The sequence below is a fragment of the Pelodiscus sinensis genome, chromosome 19 (genome assembly GCF_052426305.1).
Source record: "Pelodiscus sinensis isolate ZL-2025 chromosome 19, ASM5242630v1, whole genome shotgun sequence".
Classification (NCBI taxonomy): Eukaryota; Metazoa; Chordata; order Testudines; family Trionychidae; genus Pelodiscus; species Pelodiscus sinensis.
In genome coordinates, this window is record NC_143070.1 from 23,284,790 (window position 1) to 23,300,891 (window position 16,102).

At 49.2% G+C, this 16,102-nt stretch overlaps 1 non-coding gene across 1 annotated transcript; it reads left to right on the top strand.

Moving 5' to 3' along the window:
• Positions 1-7,798: 7,798 nt before the first annotated feature.
• TRNAS-UGA (transfer RNA serine (anticodon UGA)) lies at positions 7,799-7,880 on the top strand. Its single transcript has one exon. It is a non-coding gene; the product is annotated as a tRNA-Ser (tRNA).
• Positions 7,881-16,102: the final 8,222 nt, after the last annotated feature.

Here is a 16,102-nt window from a genome sequence, read left to right on the forward strand (position 1 = left end):
GAGGCACAGAAGGGGGTAAAAATTGTACCTGGATGTGGTCCTTTGCCTTAAGTGTACACATAAACTTAGAGCTCTTTAAAAATTAAGCTGTCACTTGGTACCATTAATTCTATTTTCTATCTTTATTTTCTTTGTAACCATTTTTAAAATCTGTATTTGCTAACAGTTAAAGAGAGCAATACCCATTGAACCATATGCTTTTATAAGTCTTTTTAATAAACCAGTAACTGTTTAAGATTTTAACCTGACTCCTTCAGTTGTTGTAACAGAACCAAGCACAATTTAAAAGAACTTCAGCCGGTCATAAGGGACAGGTATAGGAAGAGCTTGGGCATTTGGATGTGTGTCACTCTCAGGTGACAGGTCCGTTGAGGCACCTCTCAGTCTTTCCCAGGCTGCCCTCTGCGAAGGAATCCTGTGTTCTAGCAGCTAAAATCTGAGGTGTAATAAGCTCTTCCTATAAATAAGGGGCATCTGTTGGCCTGCTGGCTACCCTCTGCGACGGGACCCTGGTCCTAGCAGTAAAGACACGGACGATAAACCTTTTCTCGGAAACACATACACACACACGCTGCCCTGACCGTCGGCTGACACAGAGATGCCAAACTAGACTAAGCCATCTCGATAAAGGCTTCTGCCAAAGCCAGGGATTGAACCAGGACCTTTTAAATCTTCAGTCTAACACTCTCTCAACTGAACTACTTTGGCAAGTGTCTGCAGCTTTCTAAGGCTGATGCTTCTCTCAGGCACATTTTTCTGTGGCAGTATACAAGAGAGATGCTGCTCTCTGTGGCCCTGCAAGGCAAAATGAGTTTTGCCTGCCCCCCTTAGCCTGACTTGCACTTGGCCCCATTCCTGCTGCTTTTCTCAGGGTGTTCCAGTGGCTACCAATGGGCAGAGTGAGTTTCATAATGTGCACCACTAGTGAGGTTGTTTGCGCTTGTGCGGATGTGGGCTACTGTGGTACCCACCAGTTACTCACAAAGAGCTTAGCTAAATATAGTTTTATAATTTGATAGAAGAAAAAATTCTGAAACAAGGGATAGTTAACAAGGTACATGACTTCATATGTTTAGTATGAAATCAAATAAAAAGAACATTAACTCTGCAACACATTCCATACCTATTTGGTATCTTACAGGGACTGTTCCTTTGAGCCATAAAACAAAATTGTCCAGCTTCTTGAGTTAGCAAACAAGCTATGATGATTCATATTGCTACATGAAATGAAATCGTTGTTACACTTTATGATGGAAATTAAATATTCTGTTATTTAATGGGCTCAGTTCGGAGTCCTGTTTGGGTACATCTACATTTGCTCCCTAGTTCGGACTAGAGATGCAAATGTAGGTGACCAAAATTGCTAATGAAGTGGAGATAAATATCCCCTGCTTCATTAGCAAGATCTCGCCTGGCTCGCTAGTCCAAATCACAGCTGATTTGAACCAGTAAGTGTGTGCCTGGACACGGTAGTTCAAACCAAAGCCCTTGGTTCGAATTAATGTTACTCCTCATTTTTTGAGTCCAAGGTGTTGTCCTGGACCATAAACCAGAACAGCCCTGTCCAGGGAAGGCACCATGGCTTAGCTGGTTAAAGCACCTGCCTTGTGAACAAGATATCTAGGATGCAACTCTCAGTGGTACCTTGTTGTAGTCTTTGTTCATATTTTGCTAAGTCCTTCTGAAACACAGAAGAGATCTCTCCTGGCTACCCATAGAACTGCTGGTTCAGGAAAAGGCTGATTGGGGAGGAATGTTGGGAAGAAGGAAACCACAAGCCTGGAGTGGTTGCAGAGGCCACTGTGACTGGCAAGGCAGTGGGAGAGTTTGAACTCCCTGGATTTCATACTGGAGCTCTGCTTAAAGCTGCAGGATCTGACTCCAGAGGCTGCTCTTAAATGCAACAGAGTTTGAGCTGCTTGTAGCTCTGCCTTTGGGACAGGGAGTTTGTACTAGAAAGAGGCAGGCTGGGTGACTAAGAACAAGAGGCTGGGCATTCCCATCATTGAAGGGTTGTCAGATCATCATGAGAACATTGCCCGGTATGCCACTTAAAAGATGGGGCGGCAGGGAAGAGTAGGAATGAGACTGGCAAGGGGCTGAAGCAGCAGGGTTTGCGTGACCGGGCCAGCTGTGCAGGGAGCAGGAATGTCTCTGCCTTGTTCTCACAACTATTCTAGAGGACACTTGGGGGACGTTCAACTCACCAAGATCCAGCCAGGGGAGCAGACAGCGGAATCTCTCTTTAAAGGGCCCGAAGGCTCCTCCACATCAATACGGACCCTGCTGAGCCTGCCTGAGAAACGTTCCTTGCTTTAGGGCTGTCCTGTGTAGGGCTTCATCAGCCCAGGGAGCAAAGGGCAGGTGGCATCCCGAACGATGCACAGGGGCAGGTCCACGTCTCCGGCCCTGAGAGTGCGGTCGGGGGAAAGAGCTGGGAGGCACCTTCTGGTAGAACCTGGAGCTGCAAAATACGCCGTCATCACGCGCCTTCTCTGAGAATGGACCCATGTCCTGAAGGGGACAGAAAGTGGCCTGAGAAGAGCTAGTGTAGCTGAGCAAGCAGTGCAGGTGCTTGTCTTCCTGGTGATCTAGTGGCTGGGATTCAGCACGGTCACTGCTGTGGCCTGGGTTCGATTCCCAGTCAGGTAAACCAGCCTTGTCATGAAACCTGCCTGGTCTTTGCCCTTCTCTATCACAGGGTGTGCCAGTGGGTTGAGGGAAGGAAGGTGGAGGTGCTGGGATGTCAGAGGCAGGCTCTGGCTGGGAGACCTGCCAAGCACAATTCTCAGGCAGCTCCTTCCCTGCATGGGCAGCACAGATTGTATTCCTTGGTGAATAAGAGCTTGTTGGGATGTGCCAGGGCTTCAGCTGTGAAAAACAGAGGGCCCTGCAGCTCCTTCTCTCAGCTGTGTGTGGGGGGCAGGGGAAGCAGGGAATCTGCCTGAGGCTTCTTCGGTGGCTTCATGGGCTGGATCCAGTCCACTGGCCTATATTGCCCAGGCCTGGCTTAGAGGGAATGTGGGCTGTGGGGGAGGGATGCTGTAGAAAGGCCAGTCCGGCCTTCCTGGGCAGGGCATGATGATGTCTATTTTGTGCAGCACGGCTGCCAAACATCCCAGATAGAGAATCACAGGCCAGAGAGGTCTGTATCCAGCAGCCAAAGTAGCTCAGTTGGCAGAGTATTATACTGAAGATCTAAAGGTCCCTGATTCAATCCCAGGCTTTAGCATGTGACAACATAGGGCAGGAACATATCTGCTGAGCTGGTATTATTCCTGTGTTTGATCCTTACCTTGCTGGTTATGGCCACAGCTTGGCCAAGTCAAGACCATCTGATTAGCCCTGTCCCTGACTTCTTCCTGTGAGTTGTTGCCTCCTTGATTAATGCCCACCCACTGCTGGCCCTAGATATAGAACAGTGGCTATGGGGATGTGTTTGGATAATCTCATGTGATCTTATCTAGGGCCAGCCAGCTAAGCAGGAGGGACAGGGCAATTTTTCTCCTTCTTCTGCAGAGAGGGAGCCAGCTCATTCCCGTGAGGCTGCCTACAAATGGAGCAGGGTCTGGAGAGGTGAAGCAGCTGAATGGAAAAAGCAAGGACAGTAGAGTACCAGCTACCAGCTGAGAACCTCAAGCACAGCACAGTGTGTTGTTCCCATAGAGTAAGGGGCAGGGTTCAGGAGTTTGAATTCTATAAGCTGAGTTCAAATCTCAGTGGGCCCTACTGGGGAAAAGTTGGTTTGTATAAATCCTTGAATACTGATCTTCTTGCCTCTCTCACTCAGTTCTACTTTGTGCTTCTTCACTTTCTCAATGTAAGGACTTTGGAGAAAATTCTCAAACATCTGCTCCAGTTGCGCAATGGATCAGCGCACAGTACTTATAAGGCAGTGTGCACAGGAGACATGCTGAGGCTGTGAATTCTAACGTCACCCAGAGCAGTGGTTTTCAGTCCCTACTGGGCTGTCCCCTTCCAGTGAGCCTTGTGGGAGCTGGGATTCCAGCTCAGAGGAGATTCAGTCTAAATTCCCCCTTCACAGATTATGGCCTCATCAGAGTGAATGCTGGGTGGCCAGGATCTAAGGCCAAGTGGCCCAGAAAGAGTTGGACCTTGGTCCTTCTTGCTTCCAGGGTCTTGTTGCCCATCTTCCCCCCGCCCCGCCCCAACCAATCAGCAGCTGTTGTCCCTTTCAGCCATTGGGTCAGCTCAGGCATGGAGGCAGGAAATGGGGCAAAGGAGCCAAACAAGCTGAGGGAGGCGGGAAATTCTGATCTCTGCATCTCCCCTATGTGAGGGTTTGTCTACTCGTCATTCCTCTTTTGAGAGACAAATGCAAATTCAGCTGAGTGAAATTGCAAATTAAATGGGGATTTGCATTATCACGTCTGGCCGCTATTTCAAAATGCGCTATTTAGAAAGAACAGGCGCTGTCTAGACGCAGTTATTTCAAAAGAAAACCCTTCTTTCAAAAGTACCCTTACTCCTTATAAAATGCGGTTTAAGGGTTATTTCTGAGGAAGGGTTGGCTCCCGAAATAAGCGTATCTCAACAGCATTTTGTATTTCAAAATACTTTATTTTGAAATACAAAACGCTGTTGATACGCTTATTTCATATTTAATACTATATTTTCAAAATAAAGTATTTTCAAATAGCACTGGTGTGTGAATATACAAATGAAGTGCAGCATATTTAAATCCCTCTTTCATTTTCAATTTCATGTGTCTACATTCACATCCCTGGCAGGTTCTCTGGGCGCTGACAGCCCCAGGGTATCACAAGGGCGTGTGGTGCTGGCTCTCCTGTCCCAGCAATTGCAGTCAGAGCCCTGCCTTGCCAGTGCCAGGCACAGCAGCCTCTGCACCCTCTCCAGGCTTGTGGTTTCCTTCTTCCCAATGCGCCTCCCCAGTCAGCCTTTTCCTGAACCATCAGTTTCATGGGTGGCCAGGGGAGGCCTCTTCTGTGTCCCAGAAGGATGCAGGAAAATATGAGCAAAAGCTACAGCAAGGTATCACTAGGATTTAAACCCAGGATCTCCTGCTTACAAGGTAAGTGCTTTAGCCAGCTAAGCCACAGTGCCCTGTCTGGCAATACCTCCAATACAGCTACCCTTCTTGGCTATATTCCAAATATCGAGCTTTTCCAGGATATCTTTTGTATCTGTGAAAAACTCTGCCGTGTCCATTGAATGGGTCAACATTTTGAGATCAGTTTCCAAAACAGTGGGCGTGTTCTTTCGGAAGGCCTGTATTCCTCATTTTATTAGGAATAAGGCTCTTCCCAAAGAGAAGATTTTCCCCACATTTGGGCCCGTGTAGATGGGCCAAATGTCAGAAAATCATCTTCTGGAAAAAAAAAAGTGTGTCCAAAACTGTTCTAATTAATGGTCCCAGACAACACCTTTCAATTCCAAAGTGCAGCCATTCCCCATCAGTCTGGGAGGGGTCTCAAGGCCTGTGCAGCCCAAGAAATGTGATTGGTAGCTCGTACCCACAATCTTTTTGTCAATTGCAGTGCAACCTAAGGATAACTTGCTAAGCACACACTACAGTCTGCCGCTCTACCAGCTGAGCTATCGAAGGTGCCTGAGTGTCACTGGTTTGTCCATGTTGGCCCATCTACAAGTGTCAGGGCAATTGCTCCCCCAGGTGGATGGCATCGCAGGCGAGGGGCAGAAGAACCCAGGAGCACAGGGGTGCTTCCCATGCAGAAGGACCCCTGAGCTAGATCCATTCATGTTACAGAAAAAGTAAAATAGTTGGCTGCTTCTCTTGTGTTTCAATTTCTCTTGGGGTGCAGGAGGAGCAGATCCACAAAAAACCAAACAGTTTGAGTGAATTTTGGGCCAGCCTCTCACTTGTGCTGCTCGCTCTCCCAGACAGATCCCAAGCCAGTAGCTCCACACCCAATGGATGGGTTAGCAGAGGCCAGGGGGCAATAGGCAGAGCCTGGCAGCTGCTGGGACCAGATCTGAGGGCATCAGGGGAAGGAGCAAGAAACACAAACTCAGCCCCCTGCATCTCTAGCTAGGCTGGTAGGTTTCATGGCCCCAGCTCATCTGAGCCAGCCGGATGAGAGACCGAACGCCAGTGGGCACCAGACACCCAGCAGAAAGCACAAAAATCTCTTCTCACCAGCCTGAGAACAAGAAATCTAAGGCAGGAGGGTTTTTCAACAACCAGCCTAGGAAAATCCCACTGACAGTTGAACTCAGGTTGCAAAGTTCAGAGCCCTGAGTGCTGCCCCTTGCAGCATGGGACAAACAGCTGATGTTTTTGGTGGGCACCTGGGACTCTCAGCTCTCAGGCTGCCTCTGCTCTCCTGGTTCCCTCCAGCTGCCCTATCCCAGCTGCTTGTTTATTTTTTGTTTTTACTTAAATACGAGCTCTAGAAGAAGCCGTGTGACACTCTCCCCTCCCCCATCACGGCATGGACAGGTCGCCACCCCCAACCAGACTCTGAAATGGCCCCCTGCATTTCCCCAGCCCCATGGGGCTGAGAGCAAAGAGATCCAAGGCCAGGCTGGAGCCAGGGGAAGCAGGAAGAACGCCAGTCTACACAGACCCTCTTTGCGCAAAAGCCTCTTGTGCAAAAACAGACCCCAACTAATTATGCAAATGAGCATGGCAATATGCTAATCAGTACTTCATTTGTATGAACTTTTGCAGAAGAGAGATGCAGTATGGAGATAGCCTAGGTGGTAGAGAGCCATGAAGTAACATACACTCAGGAAAAATCCCTGGGCTGCAATAAGAATAATTCACCAGCTCAGACGTGATTTCTAAACCGCCAAACAGGGAAAATAATAAAACCTGATGGACTAGGGAAACTACTCCCTACTTACACATTTCAGGGTGTCCAATCGTAGCCGACACAAGAGTGTGTGGCCTAAAGGATAAGGTGTCTGACTTTGGATCAAAAGATTAAGGGTGTGAGTCCCTTTGCAATTGTATTTACCTCCATTTGTGAGTGCTTGTGGGTCCTGCTATCTTTGGCCTGGAAAGGTCCTATGTAGCAATGTGGTTTTTCTGTAACCCTATTGGAAGGCCTGTAGGTATTCAGTAGGTCTAAACTGAAGCCTTCTTCTGCAGCCAGATAAAAGAGCAGCAGCAATTAGTTGTAAAGCCTGGAGTCACATGCTCATATTCTAGCTATATGACATTTAAATAGTGTTACACAAGGCTGGGGGGGGGGGGGGGGGTCTTATCCTAGTGGCACCCACTGTCACCAGGCAGGAAACAGATCTCATGGTGAGTAGAGAAAACTTAACAGCATTTTGTCTGGCAAAAGACTGATTACCAATAGTTGTGGCTGTGAAATCGACATTCTATGATTCTTGTCCTCACTTTCCTGTTGTTTGTCTGTGTGATCGCTGTCTGGTTTGGATCTTTTACTGTCTGCTGTATAATTGATTTTGCTAGGTGTAAATCAACTAAGGTGGTGGGGTTTGATTGGTTAGGTAATTCTGTTACAGTATGTTATGTTCGGTTAGTGAAATTATACTAAAAGAATTGGTTAAGGAAGAACTAAGCAGTATTGAGTTTCTCTATATAAACTGAGGTCCAAGAAGGAGACCAGCAAGAAGGAAAAGGGGAGAAGAGAAGAGAAAGGAAAGGAAGAGGAGAGAAGACCTTGAAGCAGAACTCACCTCCAAGGCAGCCTAAGACGAGAACAGCCAGAACTCCTCTGCACAGCTGTTGAAATGGTTTGCTGTGTGAATTCTATGGCAGGTGATGTTCGGACTGTGCACTGGAATTATTTACCAGCTTCCCTGGTCCTCCCTAATACATGCAGCTGTGGTGGCCGAGCAGTTAAGGCATTGGACTTGAAATCCAATAGGGTTTCCCTGTGCAGGTTCAAATCCTGCTCACGGTGAGGCCTATGTTTTGGCCATACCCCTTCCTAGGGCAACAAGGGCCTCTCTGAGTTACCAGCAGTGGGACTGTTAGGGTATGTCTAGACTACAGGGTTTTGTCGACATAGAGCGTCTAGACACATTCAGTTCTGTCGACAAAGCAAGCTGCTTTGTCGACAAAACCCTGTAGTCTAGACGCAACCCTACAGGCAATAACACCTTCTGTCGACAGAACTCAGCGGTAGTGTAGACCCTGGTATAGTTTTGTTGAGAAAAGTCCACTTTTGTCGACAAAACTCAGTAGTCTAGACACACCCTTAGTGTTGACGTCTAATTAATTGCAGCATTAGTCCATGTCTTCACTCAGGTGGAGATTTCTGCTGCAATCCATCTCGGGGGTTACGTCTACACTGCAGGCTTTTTGCACAAAAACTTGCAGAGCATCTATACTGCACGCATGTTCTTGCACAAGTAAATTTACAGTACAGCATCAGAAAACAGGTCTTCTTCCGTAAGAGTTATTCCTCTCCCCACGAGGAAAAATCCTTTTGTGCAAGAGCTCTTCCACAAGAGGGCAGTGTCGGCAGGCAACATTAATTTCTTGTGCAAGAAACCCCTATCTGAAATGGCTATCAGTGCTTTCTTGTGCAAGAGGGCGTCCACACTGCTATGGATGCCCTTGCGGAAAAGCACCTCTCTTGCACAAAAGCACATGGCAGTGTGGATGCTCTCTTGTGCAAGACCTTTTGCACAAGAACTATTCTGCAAAAGAGTTGTTGCACAAGAAGCCACCAGTGGATGCTCTACCTCGACTTAGATCCCCAGGAGGCACTGGGGAATAATGACTTTGAATGGCCTTGGGCAGGAGATATTTTGAAATAGCAGCAGTGGAGCATCCACACTATGGCTATTGCAAAATAGCTATTTCGGAAGAGGCATTATCCCTCATGCAGTGAGGTTTACAGATTTGGAACTAAGCCATGGCTGGCTTTTGAGGTGAGTGAGTAGAAAGAGAGAGGGGCCACTAGAGGCTCTTCGCCCTCTGGATGGCTCTGCTTGTGAAAAAAATAGGGACCCCACACCATTGGAGAACGTGGGTATCAATTTCAATGCCTCTCTCATACTAAGCGAGCCACTGACTAGGCTCCCTAACTTTAATCCAAGCCCCTTCCCTTCTGCCCCCCCTCTCACTCAGTTCCTCCAGTGCCTGGCTGGAACGGCTGCCCCACTGCCAGCCCCGCTGCTTGGCATGGTGCAGTCATGGGGCCAAGAGCAGGGGAATCCTCAGGTGTGGAGAGCAGCTGGGGGCTGGATGGGGGGCCTGGAGTGCAGGGGGCAGGAGAGAGGGATGGACCAGAGGATGTGTGGCTCGGGGGTGGGGAGACAGCTTCTCCCAGGGTCCCCTCAGTGTATTATTCCCAGCATGATATATCAATTGCGGGACATATTAATGTTGTTTGGGGTTTTTTTGGGGGGGGGGGAGGAGGAGGTGTCTTTTAACTGTGTTTTCAACAACAGGGTTTCATGTTGATGAGCTGAATTTCAGAAAACTGAAGATGTCCCTGACAGCGATAACAACCATGAAGAAATTGTACCAAAACACCAACATTGAGCCTGCCAGTTGCAGAATCTAGTTTCATTTATAGATGTGGTACAAGAAGAAACAAATGACACCTAAAAAAAGATGGCCAGGCCCACTTTTGCCAGATGCTAAGCACTATAAATTAAAATTGAACACTCAGCAATTGGAGCAAAAATGGTGGAAGCAGAATGCAAGCCACAGTTCATTCGGCCATGCCAGAAAGGATGGAACTCTGTGTTCATGGCTGTGGAGAGAATTCGGTGCATTCGGAATGAACAACAAAGGTCCATGAGAAATGTGTTCCCAGGACTCCAAATTAGTATGCAAGAAGCAGTTCTTCGCTTTATGCTATTCTTTTTGCTAAAAAACTCCCCCTGCTGATCATTCTGTATTTTTATTAACATTACTTATTGGTTGGTCAAAAGGCTGAATCTAGCAGAGCTGGTTTTATTGGCAGAATATGCCATGGTTATGGGCCCATTGGTGAAAGCACTAAATATTATCCAAGCACAGATAAGTACACTAATGGAATGGAGTGCAGCTGCATAAATTATACCAGCATTAGGGGGTAGCAGAGATTTTTTTTTTCAGTTTATCCTGTACAGACTAACAGTCTGGTAGCACTTTATAGATTAACAAAACATATATGTGGTATCACGAGCTTTCATGGGCACAGCCCACTTCAGATGACTGGAGTTTTGAGTTTAGGCTGTGCAGAGCCAAAATAAATAGGTCTGTACAGCCTAAACTTAAAACTCTGGTCAGCTGAAGTAGTGGGTTGTTCCCACAAAAGCTCATGATACCATCTATCTGTTTTGTTGTCTATAAAGTGTTACGAGACCATTTGTTGTTTTTTAAGTTTAAATTATACTTGATGGTTTCAAAACTGCAAAGGAACAGGATGCCCTCTTGAGGCCACTGGTAGATGCACTTCAGTGCACCATTCAGAAATGTTTTGGTGAAATAATTAAGGACCTGGAGCTAATAGCAACTGACATCTTGATGCCAAATATTAGGACCACTTGGAACATGCATGAAACTGGGATTAGAAAAGGTAAGACTGTCATTTTAGACAAATGAAACTAAAAAGAAGCTTGATCGGTATTTGGCGTCTTCAGAAGAGACCATGGAGCTGCTGCACTCTTTTTCTAGAATTAGGGAGCTGTGCGCCAGGGCCAACAGACTTCTGTCTCCATCAGCTGCCTGTGAGAGATTCTTCCATGTGATGGACTCATTTTTTCAGAGACAAGCAAGGATTGGTACATTTGAAAAAAGAAGCTCTTATGGTTGAACAAACATTTTGGAAATTAATCATGACAACGGAAAAATGCACACTGTGAATGTGGACAAAATACATACATTTCTGTAATCTGACTTGTATTTAATTTGGTCCCTCTTCATCTTTATAAATGAAGGCAGTGAGTATCGTTAAATTCCATCATTGAAAAATGTATAGTATAGGTGTGCATATAATACAGATTTATATTATAAGTGTTTATATAGCACGTGTTTGTGTGTGTTAGTGGTGACCTGCAAGAACTCGGGTGGTTAAGCATAGGGTTCCATAGGACAAGTAATTTTTACCTTTGCATACTTAAGTACAATTAAGATAGGATACTTTTGTACTTTCACTGAAGTAGTTTTACAGAAGATTACTTTGATTTTTACTTATATTTGTTTCAAAGTAGTAGGACTTTGAGTTGCATTGCATAGAGTAGTTACAGTACAAGGCATTGCATTTGCACAGAGGAAAACAATGAAAATGGGTTGCAGAGACAGGAGAGCAATTCTGTGAGTCCCGGGAATAAGACAAGAGAAAAGCGATGAGACTCTGTCCTGTCTTTAGCTCCCTTTTTATATTTTAAACACCTTTCAAATGCAGCAGCACAAACACACAACTCGAGTGGGCCGGGCGGGAGGGTCTGCAGCCTCCTGAGCCTGCCCAGCGCCTCCCAGGTGAATAAGGGATTAAAATAAATGTTGAAGCAAATACAAAGGTCCCTGGCCAGGACCACTCTCTGACTCGCGCCTCATCCCCCCGGGGAAGCTGCTTTAACAGCCCTGCCCCCGGCACTGGGGCTTTGCTCTCGGTGTTGCAGAGTTTACCTGGCACCCCTTCCCCCACCAGACCTGAGTCTGCCCCGACCACCCCAGCCCCGTCCCCTGCCTCCCCGTCGGGACACACACAGCGCGCGGGCAGAGACACGGGCAAAGGCTGCGCCAGAAACGCTGCGCATGCAGTGACCAGGCAGGAGCCCACAGTGGCACCGCCTCTCAGGTGAGCATCCCCCGTCCCCCTCCGCCCCGGGTCCAACCAGACGCTCTGGGCAGAATCCAGGACTGGCCCACGTGGGCATCCCTCGACCATGCCGCCGCAGCCTCCCCCCCCCCCGCCACGTGGGGCCCAGAGCGAACCCTGCAACCCCAGCAGCGCGCGCCGGCCCCGCCCACCTCGGGACACGCCCCCGCTCCCAGCCCGGCAGGGAGGGAATCCCCCGGGTCGCTACACGCGCTGCAAAAGCCCCGCCCCACCTGCGAGCCGGCCCGGGCTCCGAGAAGCGGAAGTAGCCTCTGGCCCGGGGCGTGGCCAAGCAGCGCCCTGTCTGAGCTAAGACCTGGCGCTGGAGTCACGGGCCTGCTGCGCATGCGCGGTCTGACGGGCCATTCTACGCCGCCGCAGTCGGGTTTTCGGCTCACGGGCAGGGAAAGGGACCAGACTGCGCCGCGGTTACTGCGCATGCGCCGTGCTCCCTGTGCCGGGAGCCATTGTGAGGGGCCGTTGGGGCCGTTACTCGCTGCGGGGCAGGGGTCCGGCGCTGGGTATCGGGGCGCTCCCGCTAGGGTCCCTTGGGCTTGGCGCTTCCTGATGCTCGCGCTGGCCTGGCGGCAGGTCTCAGTGGCCCAGGGACTCTCTCCTGTGAGCTGTGACCCCCTCCAGGGGAGTCTCACACAGCGGTCTTGGGATCACAAGCTCCCTGTCATCTTGCAACAGGGGCAGGTCTGTTCTGTAAAAGCTGCCCTGGAAATCAGGGAGATTTGAACCCACAATCTTTAAATGGCTGGTCTGGCTTATACTGATGGCTACAGCTTAGAAATCCAACACCCTTTCCATTGCACTGCAGCTCACATCTCTTCTCTCTGCTTTGCAGCAGGGCAATTGCTGGGGTAGAAGAAAGGGAAAAGCTGAGCCAGAGGAACACATGCTCCCCCTCCCACACTCAGACCCCCCCCCATACCCAGCCCCCTGCCCAGAGCCTCAGCCGTGGCTTAACCCTGGTTTCAGAACAGCGAGGCCAATGCAAACAGCCCCATGGCAGACAGGTAGTGAGAGCGTCAGTGGGTGGGGCAGGGAGCTGGGGGCAGATCTTGGCTCTAACTCTCTGAGTGACCTTGGCCTCTTTAGTGAATGGCTCCCTGGCCCTGTCTGTACAGCAGGGACAGCAACACTCACAGCCCCACAGGAGGGGGCTGGTTTGATGCTTCACCCCACGGCCCAGCAATGAGCCCCCAACTTCCCCTGTGCTCTGGGATCCAAGTTTGCCGTGTGAATTCTGTGGGGCAGGTGCCATCAGGCCTGGGCACTGGGATTATTTACCAATTTACCTGGCCCTCTGACACTGCTAAGATCAGAGCTGAGGCGGCTGAGTGGTTCAGGTTTTTGATTAGAAACCAATAGACTAAGCAGGTCCACAAAATCCACTAGTTCTGCAGCCCGAGAAAAGTAAATGTGAACCTCAGTCCTGCCTGTCCCTCCCCTCACGCCATGGGGGCTGGAACGCCAGAGGCCTGAGGTGTCTTAGTTGGGGGCCACATCAGAGAGGGCTGAGGGCCTTTAGAAGAGGTTTTTTGTTTCTCACTTTTGTGCTCCCCGATTTTTCTGCGGGTCAGTGGCCCCCGACCCACAAAAGTTCCCTACCCCTGCCATAAATAAAGCAACATTGAAACCTTGTGTGCTGGCCGTAATGTTTTCCTTTCTTTAAAATGAAGTTTGATCAACTAACATGAGACAGTTCAAATGCTTAAACTGTTTATTTAAATGAAACTGTTCTCCCCAGCTGCAGCCTTAGCAAAATGGCTGGGGTGTGATTATGTCATTAGTGGAGAGTGTCCATTAGTAACCAAGAGTCCATGGAAAGGTTTGGGGAGGGCAGGGGCTCAGCAAAGGGGTGGGGTCTTGGGGAAGGGACGGGATAGATCATGATATTTAAAAGGTGACCTTGGGGGCATGTGGCCTCCTGAGCAGCTTTTGATGTTCCCTGCTTGAGCCCCAGAACCAGCCCTTAGTAAGGAGGGCAGGGAGAGCAGCTCACACATGCCAAGGGGCTGGCCAGGGGCAGGACATGAGCCCTGGGAGGCAGCAGTGACATCACAAGGGCCTTTTGCAGCACCTCAGCTCATTGGTTGAGAGGCAGTGACCTCACAGAGGGGCCATGGCAACAGCCAGGTGGGACAGGCTGCAGGGCATCTCAGAGACCCCCATGGCCTGGCTGCCTGGAGTCTCCTTTGTGAGGTTTCCCCTTGAGGGCAGAAGGGATTGAGGGTCCCAGCTGGGAGTGTCTCTGTGGAGATTTCCCCTTTCCCCAGGCTGCAGTGGGAGGGGCTGGCACTGAACTGAAGAGAGATCTGGGAGAAGCAAGAGGAAGGGCTGCGAATATCCAATGAGGAGGGGATTCGAACCCACATGTGTAGAGCACAATGGATTAGCAGTCCATCACCTTAACCACTCAGCCACCTCATCTGAGCTGTGAAGCTTTGTTTCAAGCTACCCAAAGCCAGCACTGCCAGGAACCTTTGTGCCACTCGCAGGCTGGCCAGGGACACCCAGGGCGGGTAGGTTTTGGCTTTTCACAATGTTCCCTGGGCTGTTGTACAAAGCTCAGTGCTTGTAACAAACCCAAACACCCCTTGGCTACATCTACCCTGCAGGCTTCTTACACAAGAACTGTTTTGTGCAAGAGTTCTTGTGCAAAATGTCTTGTGCAAGAGCACGTCCATACTACCATGTGCTTTTGCAGAAGAATGTCCGTGGCAGTGTGCACACTCTCTTGTGCAAGAAAACTCTGATGGCCATTTTAGCCATAGAGGTTACTTACACAAAAAGCCCTGTTGCCCATTCATACTACCTTCTGCAAGAGCTCTTTCACAAGAGGGTTTATTCCTCATGGGGAGAGGAATAACTTTTGCACAAGAAGCCCTCTTTTCCTACGTTTTGCCGTAAATTTACTTGTGCAAGAACGTGCATGCAGTGTTGATACTCCTCAAGTTTTTGTGCAAGAACGGCCATTCTTGAGCAAGAAGCCGGCAGTGTAGACGTAGCCCCTGCATGCCCAGAGACGGGCTGTCTAGTCACAGTCTGGCTCGGCGCGCTCTGCAATGGGAAGATGTCCATGGAGCAGGCAGATGGCAGGGGCACACGGCTCTGGTGGGCCCAGCATCCAGAGGAGCGTTTCCGATATGAGTTTACTGACAGTGTCTATCTCCAGTCTGGTTTCATGGTGTGGTGAGACACTAGCACCCACAGAAACATGGATGGGGTGGCTGGAGGTTGTGGCTTCAAATCCCACCAGAGTCACTTTAGCTGCTTCCTCATTTCCAGGGCAGCTTTTACAGAACAAGAAATCCTTAGGCTGACACCAGGATGGGCTTTAGTCCAGACAGTTCGCAGCAGACCCCAGCGAGCGTGGAGGTAAGGGCTGTTCTGAAAGGCTGCAAGTGCCCACGTGCTCTTTCGTCCCTCCATCTCTCCTACCAGTGCTGTGCAACACTCAAGCTATGTCTATACTACACTGTCCTTTTGAAAAAGCTGGGCAAATTATGAACCCCAGTTTGCATAGCTTTTTCTGCTTCTTTACTTGGAAGAGGCTTTTCCGACATTTGGTCTGTCTACACTGGGACAAATGTGGGGAAAAAAAACCCTTTTTTGGAACATCCCTTCTTCATAAAATGAAGTTCACAGAGATGCCAAAAAAGCATGTCTGCTCTTCTGAAAAATTTTGTGGAAGAGCAGATGTGATCCCTGGACTAAAGTGTTGTCTCTCTAGTGCAAACAGAGCCCTGATGTAGCATCTGATTTCAAGTTTAGGGTTCAGCGTAGACAGAGGGTTGACATATGGTAAACATTTTGAGCTACAGAAGTTGTCATTTTCATCTTATTTTGAAAAACGCTTCGGTGTTTACACAGCACCACGTTTTGAAATAACCTGCTATTCCGAAATGTCCCTTCCTCCTCATGGAATGAGGTTTACAGGGAGGTTGGACTAGCGAGCCCATTGTATTTCAAAATAACGGGGCACTGTTAACACACAGGGTAGATATTACAGATGCTTTCGTACCCCGAAATAGCGCTGCAGGGTCAAGGTCGCCTTACAGGACCACAGCACGGAGCACGTTTGAGGCTGAATTTTCAGCCTTCTCCTCTTGGACGTCTTTGCTGCTGTCTGCAGCCACGCGTAGGCCTGACTCTGCATTGCAAGGGCCCCAGCCCCTCCCAGACTGCCCTACAAGAGACAGAGCTGCTAGGAGGGCAGGCATTTTCAGACTCACAGCAGGGGGCACAAATCCCTCTCGGGGGAGCCTGCAGGAAAGGAAGCCAAAAAAGCTGGATTTTGAGGACTCTGCCTCCCCACAGCCAGCCCTACCCCACAGAATTTGGCAGAACAA